The sequence below is a fragment of the Salmo salar genome, chromosome 12 (genome assembly GCF_965601325.2).
Source record: "Salmo salar chromosome 12, fSalSal1, whole genome shotgun sequence".
NCBI classification, from domain to species: domain Eukaryota; kingdom Metazoa; phylum Chordata; class Actinopteri; order Salmoniformes; family Salmonidae; genus Salmo; species Salmo salar.
The window spans coordinates 22,610,636-22,630,419 of record NC_138302.1 but is presented as its reverse complement, the minus strand read 5'-3'; the positions used below and the strand labels follow the sequence as shown (position 1 = coordinate 22,630,419).

General features: G+C 42.7%; 1 pseudogene across 1 annotated transcript in view; it reads right to left on the bottom strand.

Moving 5' to 3' along the window:
- Positions 1–1,248: 1,248 nt before the first annotated feature.
- Positions 1,249–19,784, bottom strand: part of LOC145859369 (venom factor-like) — a 28,771-nt pseudogene continuing 10,235 nt past the window's right edge. The window contains exons 22-43 of the transcript XR_014379551.1: positions 18,783–18,868; positions 18,241–18,375; positions 17,647–17,850; positions 12,460–12,526; positions 12,267–12,353; positions 11,699–11,978; positions 10,895–11,054; positions 10,541–10,657; positions 9,855–9,993; positions 9,573–9,736; positions 9,143–9,298; positions 8,908–8,967; positions 8,680–8,770; positions 8,517–8,568; positions 8,232–8,310; positions 7,485–7,574; positions 6,988–7,093; positions 6,468–6,557; positions 6,005–6,088; positions 1,976–2,056; positions 1,623–1,770; positions 1,249–1,498 (exon numbers count right to left, since the gene is read on the bottom strand). The product of XR_014379551.1 is annotated as a venom factor-like (transcript). The remainder of the gene's footprint in view (positions 1,499–1,622; positions 1,771–1,975; positions 2,057–6,004; positions 6,089–6,467; positions 6,558–6,987; positions 7,094–7,484; positions 7,575–8,231; positions 8,311–8,516; positions 8,569–8,679; positions 8,771–8,907; positions 8,968–9,142; positions 9,299–9,572; positions 9,737–9,854; positions 9,994–10,540; positions 10,658–10,894; positions 11,055–11,698; positions 11,979–12,266; positions 12,354–12,459; positions 12,527–17,646; positions 17,851–18,240; positions 18,376–18,782; positions 18,869–19,784) is intronic.

The following is a 19,784-nucleotide window of genomic DNA, read 5'->3' as shown; positions in this document are numbered from 1 at the left end:
TCTCTTTGTATTTCTCTCTCTCCATCTCTCTTTCTATTTATCTCTCTCCATCTCTCTCTTTCTATTTCTCTCTCTCCATCTCTCTCTTTCTATTTCTCTCTCTCTCATTGTATTTCTCTCTCTCCATCGCTCTCTCTTCAATTGTAGGCCTTTTTCTGTCCCTTTCTCAATGCAGGACTACATCCCATTATCTGATACAGAAGCAGTGAAATATCCCCCTGAGGAAATGCTACTGCGTGTAAGTCACTCTGTGTACCCACTACGCACGCAAAGCCAGTGTGTGTGTGTGTGTGTACACTACCCACACTATACCAACATTTGTGACCAGCTGTGTGACCAGCTGCCCATTACCAGGCCTTCCTATTTAGATTATGGAGGGCACACACACATTTTAGGGGCAGCAGAAATTCCCGTGGAAAACATGAGTCATTGCTATGGCGATAGCATTTCAAAAGTAGACTGATATTCTGTTAATTGAAGTTAGTTTACATACTGTTGGCCTACCTATAAGTGATTGATATCAGTACCTGACCTGCGTGTGTTCCTGTGTGTGTGAGAGTGCAAGAACTATAGCAGCATTATTTACAATATAATACCTCTAGAATACTTCAATCAACCCAACCACAACCATACATTTATGTTCTTAGAGCAGAATATGGGTTGATCATTATGTTTGGAAATCTGTGGCAACGAGTGGAATAAAGTACTGCAATCTCCAACATGGATAAGTAATCAAACTGCATGAGAAAGAGAAGGCTGTGAATAATTCAAAAAGCAATACAGGGTGTGTACTGAGAATCTCCCTGGTGTTCTTTATTCTGTTATTCCCTCTATGTGGAACATTCAGGAACACTAATGCATTCTACACAGTAGTGAGACAATATTCCACTGCACCCAGTGCCACCTGATTGAGTTCCCATCATGTGAGTGTGTGTGTTGTGATTGTATGCCATCTCAAGTAGCCCTGGCTGTGACGAATCGCTGAGCTCCCAGTAACACAATCCTAGACCCACCCAGGCTTAACACCAGTCTGTCATGTTTTTACGCTTTTTAATTCTAATGTCCGTTTTCCTCTAATGGTTACCATGGTGATTATACAACAGAGCAGGATATGTCGACTGCATGGCTCAAATGGTGACAGCTTCTGCTGAACCAGTGCATCCAGAGGTGTAAAGCTAGATGGCAGCTGATAGGCAAAGTGTGAGTGAGTGAGTGAGTGAGTGAGTGAGTGAGTGAGTGAGTGAGTGAGTGAGTGAGTGAGTGAGTGAGTGAGTGAGTGAGTGAGTGAGTGAGTGAGTGAGTGAGTGAGTGAGTGAGTGAGTGAGTGAGTGAGTGAGTGAGTGAGTGAGTGAGTGAGTGAGTGAGGCTATTTAAACCGACATCCCTTCTCTGAGAGTTCCTTGCTGAAGTTGTCCACCTCTGTGCACCTGGCCTAGCACACTCTGTGGAGGTGGGCCAACGCTCTACCCAGGTATCCTTGCCCAGCATGTATGTGGCACTGAGAGAGAGAGAGAGGAGAGAAAATAACCCCTTTAGGCAGGTATTAACATGAACTTTATTGCTCTGACTTGCTTTGTCTTGCCAGTACTATAAGTCCATTATAACATGTCGCTGCCTCTCACCTGTTGGTGGAGCTGTCCTTGTACCAGAGGTCAGTTCTTGGCCCCATGATGAGGTAGTCTGTACCCTCCTTCAGGTCCAGACCTCCTCTACAACCAGCATGGGACAGGAAGACCCTAGTGTCACCCACACTGACCCCCTCCTCCACTCCTAGAGCGAGAGGGGAGGGAGGGATGGGGGCGGGAGGAGGGGGAGAGAGGGAGGTATGGACAGAGAGAGGGAGAGAGAGAGAAACAGAGTTAACCACGTTTGAACTAACTCAGCATCACATTCTGAAACAACGAGGGTAAGGAGAGATGGGTAGAGGACAGAGAAGGACTAGATGGCATAAGATAACATGACATGGGAGGCTTACCTATTTTTATAAACCGTGTGATCTTCATCTCATATCTGTCGTACTGACTCTGGCTGACACTCAGGACCTTGGCCTTGTACACTGGAGGACAGAAGCGTGAGAAGCGTCAGAGAACAGCAAAATACACTCTGCTCAATCAATGATATGATACATGACATGATACACTTGACTGTCCCCAAGGAACAATTTGACTAAGACAATTAAAGAATGAAGAGTTAGGTGATTGTTGTCCGTCAGAGGTAAAACTTTCATTTATAGCTGTACCATATACTGTACATGGTATAGTATTGTCTCAGTGTGACAGATTTACAATACCTATAACGTGTCACAATATAACAATACCTAACAATTGTCAAAGACTCCAGTCAACCTAGTCATACTGTTCTCTCTGCTACCGCACGGCAAGCGGTATCGGAGCGCCAAGTCTAGATCCAAGAGGCTTCTGAACAGCTTCCACCCCCAATCCATAAGACTCCTGAACATCTAATCAAATGGCTACCCAGACTACTTGCATTGCCCCTTCCCTCCCTTTTACGCTGCTGCTACTCTCTGTTATTATCTATACATAAGTCACTTTAATAACTCTACCCACATGTATATAATACCTCAATTACCTTGACTAACCGGTGCCCCCACACATTGACTTTGCACCAGTACCCCCTGTATAGAGAGTTGGGGTCATTAAAACTTGTTTTTCAACCACTCCACAAATTTCTTGTTAACAAACTCTAGTTTTGGCAAGTCAGTTAGGACATCTACTGTGTGCATGACACAAGTAATTTTTCAAACAAAGGGGTACAAAAGTATCTATATCCACAGTAAAACCTGAAAGGCTGCTCAGCAAGGAAGAAGTCACTGCTCCAAAACCGCCATAAAAAAAGCCAGATTACGGTTTGCAACTGCACATGTGGACAAAGATCGTACTTTTTGGAGAAATGTCCTCTGGTCTGATGAAACAAAAACAGAACTGTTTGGCCATAATGACCATTGTTATGTTTGGAGGAAAAAGGGGGAGGCTTGCAAGCCAAAGAACACCATCCCAACCGTGAAGCACGGGGGGCAGCATCATGTTGTGGGGGTGCTTTGCTGCAGGAGGGACTGGTGCACTTCACAAAATAGATGGCTGCATGAGGAAGGAAAATGATGTGGATATATTGAAGCAACATCTCAAGACATCCGTCAGGAAGTTAAAGCTTGGTCGCAAATGGGTCTTCCAAATGGACAATGACCCCAAGCATACTTCCAAAGTTGTGGCAAAATGACTTAAGGACAACAAAGTCAAGGTATTGGAGTGGCCATAACAAAGCCCTGACCTCAATCCTATAGAACATTTGGGGGCAGAACTGAAAAAGTGTGTGTGAGCAAGGAGGCCTACAAACCTCACTCAGTTACACCACCTCTGTCAGGAGGAATGGGCCATAATTCACCCAACATATTGTGGGAAGCTTGTGGAAGGCTACCCGAAACGTTTGACCCAAGTTAAACAATTTAAAGTCAATGCTACCAAATACTAATTGAGTGTATTTAAACTTCTGACCTACTGGGAATGTAATGAAAGAAATAAAGTAACAAATAAAAAAAGCTTTTATTTCTTTTTTTTAGGTCTTTTTCTTAAAACTGCATTGTTGGTTAAGGGCTTGTACGTAAGCATTTCAATGTTGTATTCGGCGCATGTGACAAATTACATTTTATTAGATGTTTTTATGTCTATAATACCTATAACATGTCTATAATGCCTATAACATGTCTATAATGCCTATAACATGTCTATAATGCCTATAACATGTCTATAATGCCTATAACGTGTCTATAACATGTCTATAATGCCTATAACATGTCTATAATGTCTATAACATGCCTATAACGTGTCTATAATGTAAGTAGTTTATATAACATGTCTATAATGTATATAACATGTCTATAATGTCTATAACGTGTCTATAATGTATATAGTTTCTATAACATGTCTATAATGTATATATATAACGTGTCTATGTATATAACATGTCTATAATGTATATATATATAACGTGTCTATAATGTATATAACATGTCTATAATGTATATAACGTGTCTATAATGTATATAACGTGTCTATGTATATAACATGTCTATAATGTATATAACGTGTCTATAATGTATATAACGTGTCTATGTATATAACATGTATATAGTTTATATAACATGTCTATAATGTATATATATAGCATGTCTATAATGTATATAACATGTCTATAATGTATATAACGTGTCTATAATGTATATAACGTGTCTATAATGTATATAACGTGTATATAGTTTATATAACATGTCTATAATGTATATATATAGCATGTCTATAATGTATATAACGTGTCTATGTATATAACATGTCTATAATGTATATAACGTGTCTATGTATATAACATGTATATAGTTTATATAACATGTCTATAATGTATATAACATGTCTATAATGTATATAACGTGTCTATGTATATAACGTGTCTATGTATATAACATGTATATAGTTTATATAACATGTCTATAATGTATATATATAGCATGTCTATAATGTATATAACGTGTCTATGTATATAACATGTCTATAATGTATATAACGTGTCTATAATGTATATAACATGTATATAGTTTATATAACATGTCTATAATGTATATATATAGCATGTCTATAATGTATATAACGTGTCTATGTATATAACATGTCTATAATGTATATAACGTGTCTATAATGTATATAACATGTATATAGTTTCTGTAACATGTCTATAATGCCTATAACATGTCTATAATGCCTATAACATGTCTATAATGCCTATAACATCTCTATAATGCCTATAACATCTCTATAATGCCTATAACATCTCTATAATGCCTATAACATCTCTATAATGCCTATAACATGTCTATAATGTCTATAACATGTCTATAATGCCTATAACATGTCTATAATGTCTATAACATGTCTATAATGCCTATAACATCTCTATAATGCCTATAACATGTCTATTAAGCCTATAACATGTCTATAATGCCTATAACATGTCTATAATGCCTATAACATCTATAATGCCTATAACATGTCTATAATGCCTATAACATGTCTATAATGTCTATAACATGTCTATAATGTCTATAACATGTCTATAATGTCTATAACATGTCTATAATACCTATAACATGTCTATAATGTCTATAACATGTCTATAATGCCTATAACATGTCTACAATGCCTATAACATGTCTATAATGTCTATAACATGTCTATAATGCCTATAACATGTCTATAATGCCTATAAAATGCCTATAATGCCTATAACATGCCTATAATGCCTATAAAATGTCTATAATGCCTATAACATGTCTATAATGCCTATAACATGTCTATAATGCCTATAACATGTCTATAATGTCTATAACATGTCTATAATGCCTATAAAATGCCTATAATGCCTATAACATGCCTATAACATGTCTATAATGCCTATAACATGTCTATAATGCCTATAACATGTCTATAATGCTTATAACATGTCTATAATGTCCATAATGCCTATAACGTGCCTATAACATGTCTATAATGTCTATAACATGTCTATAATGTCCATAATGCCTATAACGTGCCTATAACATGTCTATAATGTCTATAACATGTCTATAATGTCCATAATGCCTATAACGTGCCTATAACATGTCTATAATGTCTATAACATGTCTATAATGTCTATAATGCCTATAACATGTCTATAATGTCTATAACATGTCTATAATGTCCATAATGCCTATAACATGTCTATGTCTATAATGTCTATAACATGTATATAACATGTATATAACGTGCCTATAACATGTCTATGTCTATAATTTCTATGTCTATAACATGTATATAACATGTATATAACGTGCCTATAACATGTCTATGTCTATAATGTCTAGGTCTATAACATGTATATAACATGTATATAACGTGCCTATAATATGTCTATAACATGTGTATTATATTCTACAGTGAAAACAGATATAGTATACCGTGGTATAATCCTTTGCAGGCATGGTCCTCTCGTGCTCCATAGGGGACTGGATCGGTTAGGGACTTAGACACAGAGCAGTCACCTAATAGGAGAGAGACACATCATTATCATCATAGGGGACTGGATCGGTTAGGGACTTAGACACAGAGCAGTCACCTAGGAGAGAGACACATCATTATCATCATAGGGGACTGGATCGGTTATGGACTTCGACACAGAGCAGTCACCTAATAGGAGAGAGACACATCATTATCACACACACTTATGTATGGCACACACACAGATACACACAAACACAGATACATACTAACACACACACACAGACACACACAAACACAGATACATACAAACACACACACACAGACACACTCAAACACAGATACATACAAACACACACACACAGACACACACACACACACACACACACCGACACACACAAACACACACACACACACACACACCTTGTGTACAGCGACATATATTGTTCCTGCAGATCTGTGTGAGTTCGTCCTTGTCCTCTTTGGGGCTGTAGAAGCGACTGCAGCAGTGATCTGACAGAGAGAATGACACGCTATGTTAACATTTCTCCACCAGACTGAGAGAAATGATCAACTCCAATGTTTCCGATAGCTTCTCTTGTTCGAGGGCATATCTAATCTAGTCAAAACAAACCTGAGTCCATAGTCCATACCTGGGTTGTAGTACTCATAGACAGTGACAGTATCTTGCTGGGTTGTAGTACTCATAGACAGGAACAGTATCTAGCTGGGTTGTAGTACTCATAGACAGTGACAGTATCTACCTGGGTTGTAGTACTCATAGACAGTATCTACCTGGGTTGTAGTACTCATAGACAGTGACAGTATCTAGCTGGGTTGTAGTACTCATATACAGGAACAGTATCTACCTGGGTTGTAGTACTCATAGACAGTGACAGTATTTACCTGGGTTGTAGTACTCGTGGACAGTGACAGTATCTACCTGGGTTGTAGTACTCGTAGACAGTGACAGATGAAGGCTGACGGAGTCCCACTTTGAACGTCTGCTGCAGTCGGAAGATGATGGTCTCAGTCTCCTTGTTGGACACCTGGTAGCACAGGTAGACCACAGGAGAGCACAATGAAGCTACCTCCAGACACTGATCTAAGGCCAGTTTTGAGTTAATAGTTTGCCTTTCACCTTTAAGATCTGGGGAGGGAAAGCTGATTCTAGATCTGTGCCTACAGGCCACAGACAACCTCTACCCAGACAGAGAAAAATGATGGTCAACTACGGTTGACATGGCAACGCTTGTCTCTCTACGTTCAGGTCACAGAAATAGAATGAGATTCTATTGAGATTCTATTTCTATGGTTCCAGTACCTTGAACAGGTGAATGATGAAAAGGAAGGAAGTTACCCCTTGACACTGACCTAAGATCCCACCTAAAAAGTTAGGATTTAGGGGAGGATAAGCTGATCCTAGATCTGTTCTGGTACCTTGAAGAGGTGAATTATGAGGGAGCCTCTGTCACTCAGGTTGTCCACTATCTGGAAGTTGTTGATGTAACGGTCCACTGAGTTGGTCAGCTGGAGGCAAACAAACAAACATTTTCAATATGCACATGGTCACAATAAGCTACACTTAACATACACAGTCGAAATCAAGTTGGACATTGAGTCAAAGACCAGACATGCAGTTAGAAAGCCATCTAGTGGAGACAGATGAACATTACACGTGGATTAAAGGGATAGTTCACCTAAATGACACATTGGTTTCCTTACCCTGTAAGCAGTCTATGGACAAGGTATGACAGCAATCCATGCTTAGGTTTAGTTTCCCTGACACTGTTTCCAAATGCATATGGGGCACAAATCCTCTTTAACATTGAGCATTAGTGTGGCAAATCTCATTAAAGTAATGGGTCCGATATTAACATTTTTGGGCATCATGTTCAAATTATCTGTAAGTGACCTTGTTGAGCTTCACAACAAATGTTCGATACTTTCCGATGATTTGGACACGATGTGCGAAAAAAATTAAAACATATCGGTCCCATGACTTGAATTGGATTTGTGCTACACATGCTAAAACGTTAGCATTTGGAAACAGTGCCAGGGAAATAAAACCAAAGCATGGATTAGACAGTTTACAGGATAAGGAAACCAAGGTGTAATTTAGTAATTGGGGTGAACTATCCCTTTAACGTGGGTTCCAGTATGACAGTAGTTGTACTGTAACAATACCATCTCCAGGTCTTCATTCTCTGGGACGAACCCAGTAGGGAGACTGATGTCCAGAACAACCATCCTTGGTCCCAGTGCCCTGGAGGAAGGAAAGAGAGAGAGAATAGTACTTGAATGAAGAGGAAGATAGAATCAAAAAGTTAATTTCCTACAATTAGAGACTCTCAAGTGTTATCCAATAACAGTAAGTCCCCTAGTGTGTTTCAGAGAGGGGACCAAAGGAGAGTATGAAAAGACAGACAGCCAGGAAGCCTAGATATTCAACATAGTACTGTATAATCTCACCTGACGTTAATAGTGATCCTGTAGGACTTCTCTGCATCTGGTGGAGGCTTTTCTGTCAGAGCGGTTAAAAAACATGTCAGAAAAACATTGAGTTTAAGATTTGAGACTGGGATTGAGACTAAGATTGAGATTAAGATGGAGATTGAGAGCTGGATTAACCTACCACTAGATTCTGCGATAGTCACGTCCAAATCAAAGTTCTTGCAGCTGCTCTTCTCATGCACCTCAGGGAGCTCGTTGTAGTAGGTCACCACCTAGGTCAGAGGTCATTAGACCAGGAAGTGACAACACAAACAAATATGACATCATACATCAATATGACAAAATGATCATAGACAAGCTCTACTATCATGCATTGACTAATGGCCATAGACATGTGTTGTGGTCATACCTCTAGTATACCTTGCCCCTTCCCTTTGGCCTCCACTCTGAATCCCTGGTCTATAGGAGCCTGAGTGAAAACCCCACAGAAGAGACGAGATGGTGAAAGAGGAACATGATACATCATGGTTACTAAACCTAGGCCACATATTTTACACAAGATACAGGTAGGTTGTGAGAGAAGAAATGGTGAAAGTGAGAGAGAATGAGAGAGAGAGAGGAAGAGAGAACAGCATCCCTCCTACCCTGGAGGAGCGTGCCACGTAGGAGGTCCTGGGGTCGAAGTGGAAGCGCTGGTCGCTGCGGCCCTGGATGCTCAGGTCCACCTGGAGACTCAGGTCATTGGGAGGAGGTTTCTTTATCAGGTACTCAGACAGACCCTGCAGAACAACCATGGTGGGCTGGGGGAGAGAGACAGAGAGCGAAAGAGGGGGGAGGGAGAGAGGAGAGGGGAAGGACGAGAGGGGACGAAGAGAGAGTGGAGAGAGAGACGGAGAGGGAAGAGCGAGAGGAAGCAGAGAGATTCTTATAAAATATGTACTGGATTGTGTGGAGATCCAAATGGCGGAGGGCAACAAACTGGACTGGCTAGTGACAACCTGCAATAACACTGTTGACATAAACTCAGCTCACTGACATCATGCAATACTTGTTTCCGGTGATGTCACTCAGTACCTGTGTGGATCCGTAGCCCCCGCCCCTGCGGCGCTGTTCGTTGAGCCACTCGAAAAGTGTGGCGGCTTCAGTCATGTGACTACTCTTCACCAGGGCTAGCAGGGCGTAGCCTGTCGCCTCCAGAGTGAAGAGGCGGTTCTCACTATCTGGCCAATGGGTACCGTCTGGAGGAGGGGAGAGAGGGAGGGAGGAGGGAGGGGAGAGGGGGAGAGAATAACAGTGAAGCACAGCAGAGAATAGAGAGGGGGAGAGAGAGAGAGAGAGAGAGAGACATTTCCCTACCTGGAGAGGCAGCTTTGAGTAGCAGGGTTTTTAAGAACAGTGAAGGTGCCTCGTCAACCAGAGACAGGTAGGCAGAGATGGCCAGAGAGTAGGGCCTCTTCAGACTACCATACGCGCTCCTCAGATAGTTGGCAGCATTCTGGATCCCATTCAAATACAATACAATAGAATACAACTTCACTGTCTATCCATTGGCTGCTTATTAATTCCATTCTTATATGAGCAGAGAGATAAAGAATGAACCTGAATTTTAATACAAAAGAGTCGGCACGAAAGCCCCATTTCCCAACACCGACATTCAATTTACACCGGTTCGATTAATGGTCAGTCATGGCACGTGCAAACGTAGCGTGATAACAGGTCGGCCAACGAAATCCAAGATTCACCAGGGGAGTCAGGTAAAAAGGCATCCTACTCACAGATGACTAACTTACTTCTAACTGGGGCATCAGGTGGTTAGAGCATTGGGCCAGTAACCGAAAGGTTGCTAGATTGAATCCTCGAGCAGACAAGGTTAAAATCTGTCATTCTGCCCCTGAACAACCCACTGTTCCTAAGCAGTCATTGTAAGTAAGAATTTGTTCTTAACCGACTTGCCTAGTTAAATAAAGGTTAAATAAAAATAAATAACTTACTTATCTCCCGTCCCAATATAACAGTTTCTGCCGGTTCTGTGACCGGCTTACCTTGATGGTGCGGCCAGCTCCATTGCAGTTGAGTTCTGTATCCTTGGTGGCTTCAGTCATGGCTATCAGGACAAAGGCTGTCAGAGTGGACTGAGACTCTGCACCTTGCACCCCACCCTAGAGAAGAGAGAAGCTGCTATAAGAGTTCAGTCCCAGATCTCTCTCTGTCAGAGTGGACTGAGACTCTGCACCTTGCACCCCACCCTGGAGAAGAGAGAAGCTGTTATAAGAGTTCAGTCCCAGATCTCTCTCTGTCTGTTAGAGTGTGAATGTGTGCACACATCAGTCCATATGTGTATTTGTGCGTGCGTGCTTCTGAATCCACTCGTGTGTGTGTGTGTGTCTCTTTCTTACTGTCATAGTAGTAGTGTAGACAGGGTTGTCCTCCCTGAAAGATCCAGTGATCTGTTGTTTGTTGTTGAGCAGGTAGAGGAGAGGACCACACACATCCTGTTCACTCACTCCTACCAGCCTACGAGTCATAGAGAACACCTTCACTACATACGCTGTGATCCTATGGGGAGGGTGGGGGGATAGGGGAGAGAGGGGGAGAAAGAGGATGGTGGGGAAGGGAGAGAGGGTGGGGGAGAGGGGGCGAAAGAGAGGGTGGGGGGAGAGGGGGAGAAAGAGAGGGCGGGAGAGAGGGGGAGAAAGAGATGGGCAGGGAGAGGGAGAGAAAGAGGGCGGTGAGGAAGGGAGAGAGGTGGAGGGAGAGGGGGAGAGAGGTGGAGGGAGAGGGAGAGGGGGAGAAAGTGAGGGTGGGGGGAGAGGGGGTGAAAGTGAGGGTGGGGGGAGAGGGGGTGAAAGTGAGGGTGGGGGGAGAGGGGGTGAAAGTGAGGGTGCGGGGGAGAGGGGGTGAATGTGAGGGTGCGGGGGAAGGGAGAGAGGTGGAGGGAGAGGAGGATACGGGAGAGAGGTGGAGGGGGAGGGAGGAGAGGGTGGAGGAAGGGGGAGAGGCCGAGGGGGGGAAAGAGAAGGTGGAGGGGAAGGGAAGGGAGAGAGGTAGAGGGGGAGGGAGAGTGAGACAGAAAAAGAGAGAAAAGGGAGGAGGTAGAGAGAGAGGGTTACAAATACAATCCATTGTATTATTTAGATTACTCTGTGATTGAATACATGATATGATACACATTCTTCTTCTTCTATGTATTTGAACAATACCATGTGCTTGTGCCTTCATTCCTGTAGGGGGGGTAAGAGTCATCTTTCTTCTTATACACCAGCTGCTTCTGGTAGCCTTTCTGTATGTAGTTGATGGCCTCCACCCTGCGTTGCACCCCTACAGTCTCCCAGTCGTTGGAACGGTCCAGGTAGACAGTGGCTATAAGAGGCAGGGTGATGCTGGCTAGGTTCTGTTCCACACAGCCACCAGGCATACGGATCAAAGAGGCCAGAGAGTCACCGCTGATACTGTTGTCTATGGTGTCAGCCAACAGGTTACCTGGTGGGAGGAGCAGAGCAGAGCAGAGCAGAGTAGAGTAGAGTAGAGTAGAGTAGAGTAGAGTAGAGTAGAGTAGAGTAGAGTAGAGTAGAGTAGAGTAGAGTAGAGTAGAGCAGAGCAGAGTAGAGAGCAGAGAGAGCAGAATGGAAGGAATGGAATAGAATAGGTTATATGTCCACACAGTTGCTTTGGCTTCACAATGCCCATAACCAACCCAAAGGTTTAGAGGCACCAGCCAGCCACCATTTCTGTGTAATAACTTAAACCTTGTTTCTCAGTATTGCCTACCCCTGATGTTGATAAATGTCTCTGGTTGAGAGTTTGGAACCAGGGAGCCCAGCACCACTTTGTCCACCTCCACTACCTGCCTCCCATCTGGGGGGAAACATAGTAAGAAGACTTAGTAAAGATTGTTTCTAAAGGGGACATGGTAATGGTAAGCATTAGGGTTAGAGATGATGAATGTCTTAGTTCTACTCACCGTTCCCTCCCTTGGCAGAAGGATTCAATACAAAACTCTGCACTTTAGTCTTCTGCACTCCTTCCACCTGTTAGAGGGTTTTGAAAACAGGTTAGAGATACTGTGGGGTTATTTTTCGGTTTTATGCTTCTGCAAATATTGAATGTGCAACTATAATTATGGTTTATAATATATCAGAACTTAAACAGGACAGCAACAAGGTGTAGGCAGCTGACTTAGTGATAGGAGGTTGTGAAACCCATCACAAGAGGAGCATGTGAGGAACAGGTAGAGTGGAGAAACAACTGTATAAGTAAATCACTGGAAATTGAATGGTTGCTGACTCTTGAGTATACACTAAGAAGATAAGATCCAACGCCTGGCAACATGTGATGCGCCAGGAGGCTTGGACCAGCCTGTGCGCCTGCGATAGGCTGAGTAAGTCTAAACCACGCTCAGCCTCTACTCTGATAGGCCCGCTCTGAGCGGGAACTATCTCTGACAGAGTATTAAAGAAGAACTTTGTGCTTAAACAGTGAGTTCTCTGTATACCCTGCGAGGTGGTGCAGTGAGCCCGTATATACGAACATCATATTTACCATTTGTACTATCATTCTATTTACTTAAAGATGAATTAAATAATCATTGCAAAACTAAGTTGCATGGTTTGTTTATATCCTAATACCAGATTCGATTGACGCAACCCAACAATTGGTGACCCCGACGTGATTCTGGTAGAAGGACTTCGCTGGAATTTGTCCGGCCGATTGGCCATCGCTGTCGTTGGACGGTGTGTTTCACAAATCCTGACCGGTCAAACAAAAAGGTAAAGCAGACACCTATTGTGAATAACTAAAGTTCTGCATATTGGACTTATCCAAATTTATTTTGTAAGACACCTGTTTGATGTAACTGGCTAAATTATAACATATAACTTAAAATTAAAGAGGTATACAATTGAAAATTATGTCTAATATGGTAAATGTGATTGTTGAAAACCATGGTAAAATAAGAACATTGTCTTACCGGCAAGGTCCGTAATTATAAAGATATTACGGCTAGGTTCGGGGAAATATTCAAGATCTTAGTGTATTGTATATATATATATACACACACACATATATATATATATACACTGCCAGAGCCCTGCAAAATGACCTCCAGCAGGCCACAAATGTGCATGTGTCTGCTCAAACGGTCAGAAACAGACTCCATGAGGGTGGTATGAGGGCCCGACGTCCACAGGTGGGGGTTGTGCTTACAGCCCAACACCGTGCAGGACGTTTGGCATTTGCCAGAGAACACCAAGATTGGCAAATTCGCCACTGGCGCCCTGTGCTCTTCACAGATGAAAGCAGGTTCACACTGAGCACGTGACAGATGTGACAGAGTCTGGAGACGCCGTGGAGAATGTTCTGCTGCCTGCAACATCCTCCAGCATGACCGGTTTGGCGGTGGGTCAGTCATGGTGTGGGGTGGCATTTCTTTGGGGGGCCGCACAGCCCTCCATGTGCTCGCCAGAGGTAGCCTGACTACCATTAGTTACTGAGATGAGATCCTCAGACCCCTTGTGAGACCATATGCTGGTGCGGTTGGCCCTGGGTTCCTCCTAATGCAAGACAATGCTAGACCTCGTGTGGCTGGAGTGTTTCAGCAGTTCCTGCAAGAGGAAGGCATTGATGCTATGGACTGGCCCGCCCGTTCCCCAGACCTGAATCCAATTGAGCACATCTGGGACATCATGTCTCGCTCCATCGACCAACGCCACGTTGCACCACAGACTGTCCAGGAGTTGGCGGATGCTTTAGTCCAGGTCTGGGAGGAGATCCCTCAGGAGACCATCCGCCACCTCATCCGGAGCATGCCCAGGCGTTGTAGGGAGGTCATACAGGCACGTGGAGGCCACACACACTACTGAGCCTCATTTTGACTTGTTTTAAGGACATTACATCAAAGTTGGATCAGCCTATAGTGTGGTTTTCCACTTTAATTTTGAGTGTGACTCCAAATCCAGACCTCCATGGGTTGATAAATTTGATTTCCATTGATTATTTTTGTGTGATTTTGTTGTCAGCACATTCAACTATGTAAAGAAAAAAGTATTTAATAAGATTATTTATTTCATTCAGATCTAGGATGTGTTGTTTAAGTGTTCCCTTTATTTTTTTGAGCAGTATACACATATATATATATACCGTAATTTCCGGACTATTAAGCGCACCTAAATATAAGCCGCACCCACTGAACATAAATAAGCCGCACATGTCTATAAGCCGCAGGTGCCTACCGGTACATTGCAACAAATGAACTTTACACAGGCTTTAACAAAACACGGCTTGTAACAAAAATAAATAGGCTTTAACGAAACACGGCTTGTAACAAAAATAAATAGGCTTTAACGAAACACGGCTTGTAACAAAAATAAATAGGCTTTAACGAAACACGGCTTGTAACAAAAATAAATAGGCTTTAACGAAACACGGCTTGTAACAAAAATAAATAGGCTTTAACGAAACACGGCTTGTAACAAAAATAAATAGGCTTTAACGAAACACGGCTTGTAACAAAAATAAATAGGCTTTAACGAAACACGGCTTGTAACAAAAATAAATAGGCTTTAACGAAACACGGCTTGTAACAAAAATAAATAGGCTTTAACGAAACACGGCTTGTAACAAAAAATAAAAAAAATTGCAGTAAACAGTAGCCTACCAAGAACGTCATTGGTCACTATCTTCCTCCTCCTGTGCACTGAAACCACTGAAGTCATCTCCTTCGGTGTCGGAGTTGAATAGCCTCAGAATTGCTTCATCCGATATTGGATCGTTTTCATTGTCGCTCTCGTCACTTTCATCCGGAGGCAAATCCGCTGAGCCCTCTTCAACACGCAGCAGTCCAGCCTTTCGAAACCCGTTGATGATAGTGGATTTTTTGACAATGCTCCACGCTGTCAGGACCCACTGGCAGACTTGACCATAAGTTGCTCTTCGCATGCGGCCCATTTTAGTGAAGGATTTCTCCCCACTTGTCATCCAAGCCTCCCGCTGAACACGGAGCGCCACCCCCAGGAATCAGGGTGACAAAATGATTACCGTAATCAGAATGATGGGAAGTTTGAGAGTGCTCGATTTAATCTAAACAGTAAACAAAAAAGATGTTTGACCTTAACCCGTTCGGCAATTTCATTGGTCTAATGAAAGCTTTATGCCGCCAAAAAACTGAGCAGGTCACAGAATGTGTTTTTTTTTTTTTACAATTGAAAGCGGGAAAAATCCAAAAATCCATATATTTAAGCCGCGACGTTCAAAGCGTGGGAAAAAAGTTGCGGCTTATAGTCCGGAAATTACGGTATATATATATACACACACACACATACATACAGTGGGGCAAAAAAGTATTTAGTCAGCCACCAATTGTGCAAGTTCTCCCACTTAAAAAGATGAGAGAGGCCTGTAATTTTCATCATAGGTACACTTCAACAATGACAGACAAAATGAGAAAAAAAATCCAGAAAATCACATTGTAGGATTTTTAATGAATTTATTTGCAAATTATGGTGGAAAATAAGTATTTGGTAAATAACAAAAGTTTATCTCAATACTTTGTTATATACCCTTTGTTGGCAATGACACAGGTCAAACGTTTTCTGTAAGTCTTCACAAGTTTTTCACACACTGTTGCTGTTATTTTGGCCCATTCCTCCATGCAGATCTCCTCTAGAGCAGTGATGTTTTGGGGCTGTCGCTGGGCAACACGGACTTTCAACTCCCTCCACAGATTTTCTATGGGGTTGAGATCTGGAGACTGGCTAGGCCACTCCAGGACCTTGAAATGCTTCTTACGAAGCCACTCCTTCGTTGCCCGGGCGGTGTGTTTGGGATCATTGTCATGCTGAAAGACCCAGCCACGTTTCATCTTCAATGCTTTTGCTGATGGAAGGAGGTTTTCACTCAAAATCTCACGATACCTGGCCCCATTCATTCTTTCCTTTACACGGATCAGTTGTCCTGGTCCCTTTGCAGAAAAACAGCCCCAAAGCATGATGTTTTCACCCTCATGCTTCATAGTAGGTATGGTGTTCTTTGGATGCAACTCAGCATTCTTTGTCCTCCAAACACGACGAGTTGAGTTTTTACCAAAAAGTTCTGTTTTGGTTTCATCTGACCATATGACATTCTCCCAATCCTCTTCTGGATCATCCAAATGCTCTCTATCAAACTTCAGACGGGCCTGGACATGTACTGGCTTAAGCAGGGGGACACGTCTGGCACTGCAGGATTTGAGTCCCTGGCGGCGTAGTGTGTTACTGATGGTAGGCTTTGTTACTTTGGTCCCAGCTCTCTGCAGGTCATTCACTAGGTCCCCCCGTGTGGTTCTGGGATTTTTGCTCACCGTTCTTGTGATCATTTTGACCCCACGGGGTGAGATCTTGCGTGGAGCCCCAGATCGAGGGAGATTATCAATGGTCTTGTATGTCTTCCATTTCCTAATAATTGCTCCCACAGTTGATTTCTTCAAACCAAGCTGCTTACCTATTGCAGATTCAGTCTTCCCAGCCTGGTGCAGGTCTACAATTTTGTTTCTGGTGTCCTTTGACAGCTCTTTGGTCTTGGCCATAGTGGAGTTTGGAGTGTGACTGTTTAAGGTTGTGGACAGGTGTCTTTTATACTGAAAGCAAGTTCAAACAGGTGCCATTAATACAGGTAACGAGTGGAGGACAGAGGAGCCTCTTAAAGAAGAAGTTACAGGTCTGTGAGAGCCAGAAATCTTGCTTGTTTGTAGGTGACCAAATACTTATTTTTCACCATAATTTGCAAATAAATTCATTAAAAATCCTACAATGTGATTTTCTGGAAAATGTTTTCTCATTTTGTCTGTCATAGTTGACGTGTACCTATGATGAAAATTGCAGGCCTCTCTCATCTTTTTAAGTGGGAGAACTTGCACAATTGGTGGCTGACTAAATACTTTTTTGCCCCACTGTACATATACATATATATATATATATATATACATACACATACATATATACACATATATACACACATATACACACATATACACACACACACACACACACACACATATATATATATATATACATACATATACATATATACATATACACATATACATATATATATACACACATATATACACATATACATTTTTTTTTTTTTTTAACTAACATCTGAAATAGTCACCCACGCGTAGCTTCTTCTTGACCCCGTCACTACCCATAAACCCTTTGGCCATGGCAAGGACCTCCAGTAGCATCTCTCCGGCCTTGAGCGGTATGATGGTGTAGGGAACCACCAGGGATGAGCTGCCCTTCAACGTCACCTCCTGGGTGTGTTTCTCATTGAACGCCACACTGCACATGTCCTCTGTCTTCAGTAGCACCACCTTAACCTGGGTTGAGTAGAGGACGAAACGGAGATGGTCAAGACACAAAATGGCTGCGAGGAAGTGAGCAGAACTGGGTGGATTGAATGCCAGACAGCACATGTCCTCCGTCTTCAGTAGCACCATTGTTTCTAGGTAAGCTGAAAAGAGGAGGAAACTGGAACGGTCAAGACACAAAATGGCTGACAGTAATGGGAGGGTTAGGAGGGTTGAGACAGAAAATGGCTGACAGGAAGGGATCAGAGGGTTGCTAGCGGGTGGAAGTAGTGGGAGTAGTAGGTAGATAGAGGTTGCCTCTTATCTACAGGCTCAGATATGAATTCATCAACCTGATGGTTAAGGTAAGGCTTGAGGATTAGATAGAAGTCATGGGTGAGAGGTCAGAGGTGAGCTTGCCTCCATGTCCTTGTCGCCATAGTTATGGAGCACAGCTTTGATCTCCACGTGTTCATTCCTCGCCACTGAGTACGGCAGCTTCATGTCCACGAAGAAACGCTTCCACGCACGCACGTTCCACGGCTACGCAGAAACCTGGAATAAAAAGAAAATGATTGAAATAAACAAACAACAGCAGATGGTTGAGGACATCATGCCTTAGTTAGAATGCTAGAATTGTACAGCAATATTTTGTATTCCTTATATCGTACCAGTATCCCCACTAGCATACTACCTGGAATCCTCCTGGGAAATGACTGAATATGGGTACAGTGAGAGGAAGCCATTTTAGACCACTGAAAATTAGGTCCAATCCCAAATAGACCCCTTAAATCCTAAGCCCTATGCACATGTGGTGATCTGATTGGATTTGACAGGCGTCAGTGATATGGTAACAGTTTCACCTTGCCCTCTGATTGGTGTTTCACCTTGCCAACAAGTGCATAGGGCGTAACACTTAGGGACTGGGTCCATGGCTACCCCAGGGGAAGGGAAGGGTCTACCTGTGACAGGTGAGGAGCTGATGGCTAGTACCCCCCACTGGGTGATAGTGTCTGGGAAGATGGACTCCACATGCAGCATTGCCAACCTGTAAGGAACAGACCCAAACTAATGAATCGCATTGAGTTGACCTCTTGTAAGCTCAGCTTGTGACATGAGCACAGTAAAACATTAGCTTGAAGATAAATAGAGAGAGAGACTGCTGGATTGTGATCGATTGATGCCGTTGCCTAATACAATGCTAACAGTGACACGCACGCACGCGCACAGACACAAACACACACACACACACACACACATAAATATCCCTGGAACAGTAGACGATGGTGCAACAGTGTTTATTTTTTTTTGGGGGGGGGGGGGGATGAAAAAAGGACAGGCTGTTTCTGATCTGTTAACTCAGCCAGTCTCAATGTGACCTCCAGTCCACTGTGGTGCAACTCTGGGGATTTACAGAGCAGGTAGTTTAATTTCTAAGGGATACTGCGAGATTCTGTCAATATGCCGCTTTCTACTTCTCCAGAGTCTAATGAACTCGTGGATACCATTTTTGTGTCTCTCTGTGCAGTATGAAGGAAGTTATAGGTGGCTACCAGGGTGGCAGGTAGCCTAGTGGTTAGAGCATTGGACTAGTAACCGAAAGGCTGCAAGATCAAATCCCCAAGCTGACACAATCCCACTGTTCCCAGGCCGTCATTGAAAATAAGAATTTTTTCTTAACTGACTTGCCTAGTTAAATAAAGGTAAATAAAATAAAAAAAACTAAGAAATTGGTAGTTTAGCGAGCCAATGATAACTAATGTTAGCGCAATGACTGTAAGTCTACAGGTACACTAGCTTAATTGCCAGAACCTTGCCGTATCCCTTTAAGGGTGAGAGGGGTGTGGCTTGGCCTATTCCCCTTTCGACTGGGATCAAAAAAATGGTCAACCCCTCATTGAAAGAGTTTTCCCTGGACAGGTCATGTGGTTAGGATAACCCCCTGGCCCTACTCAAAGGAAGTA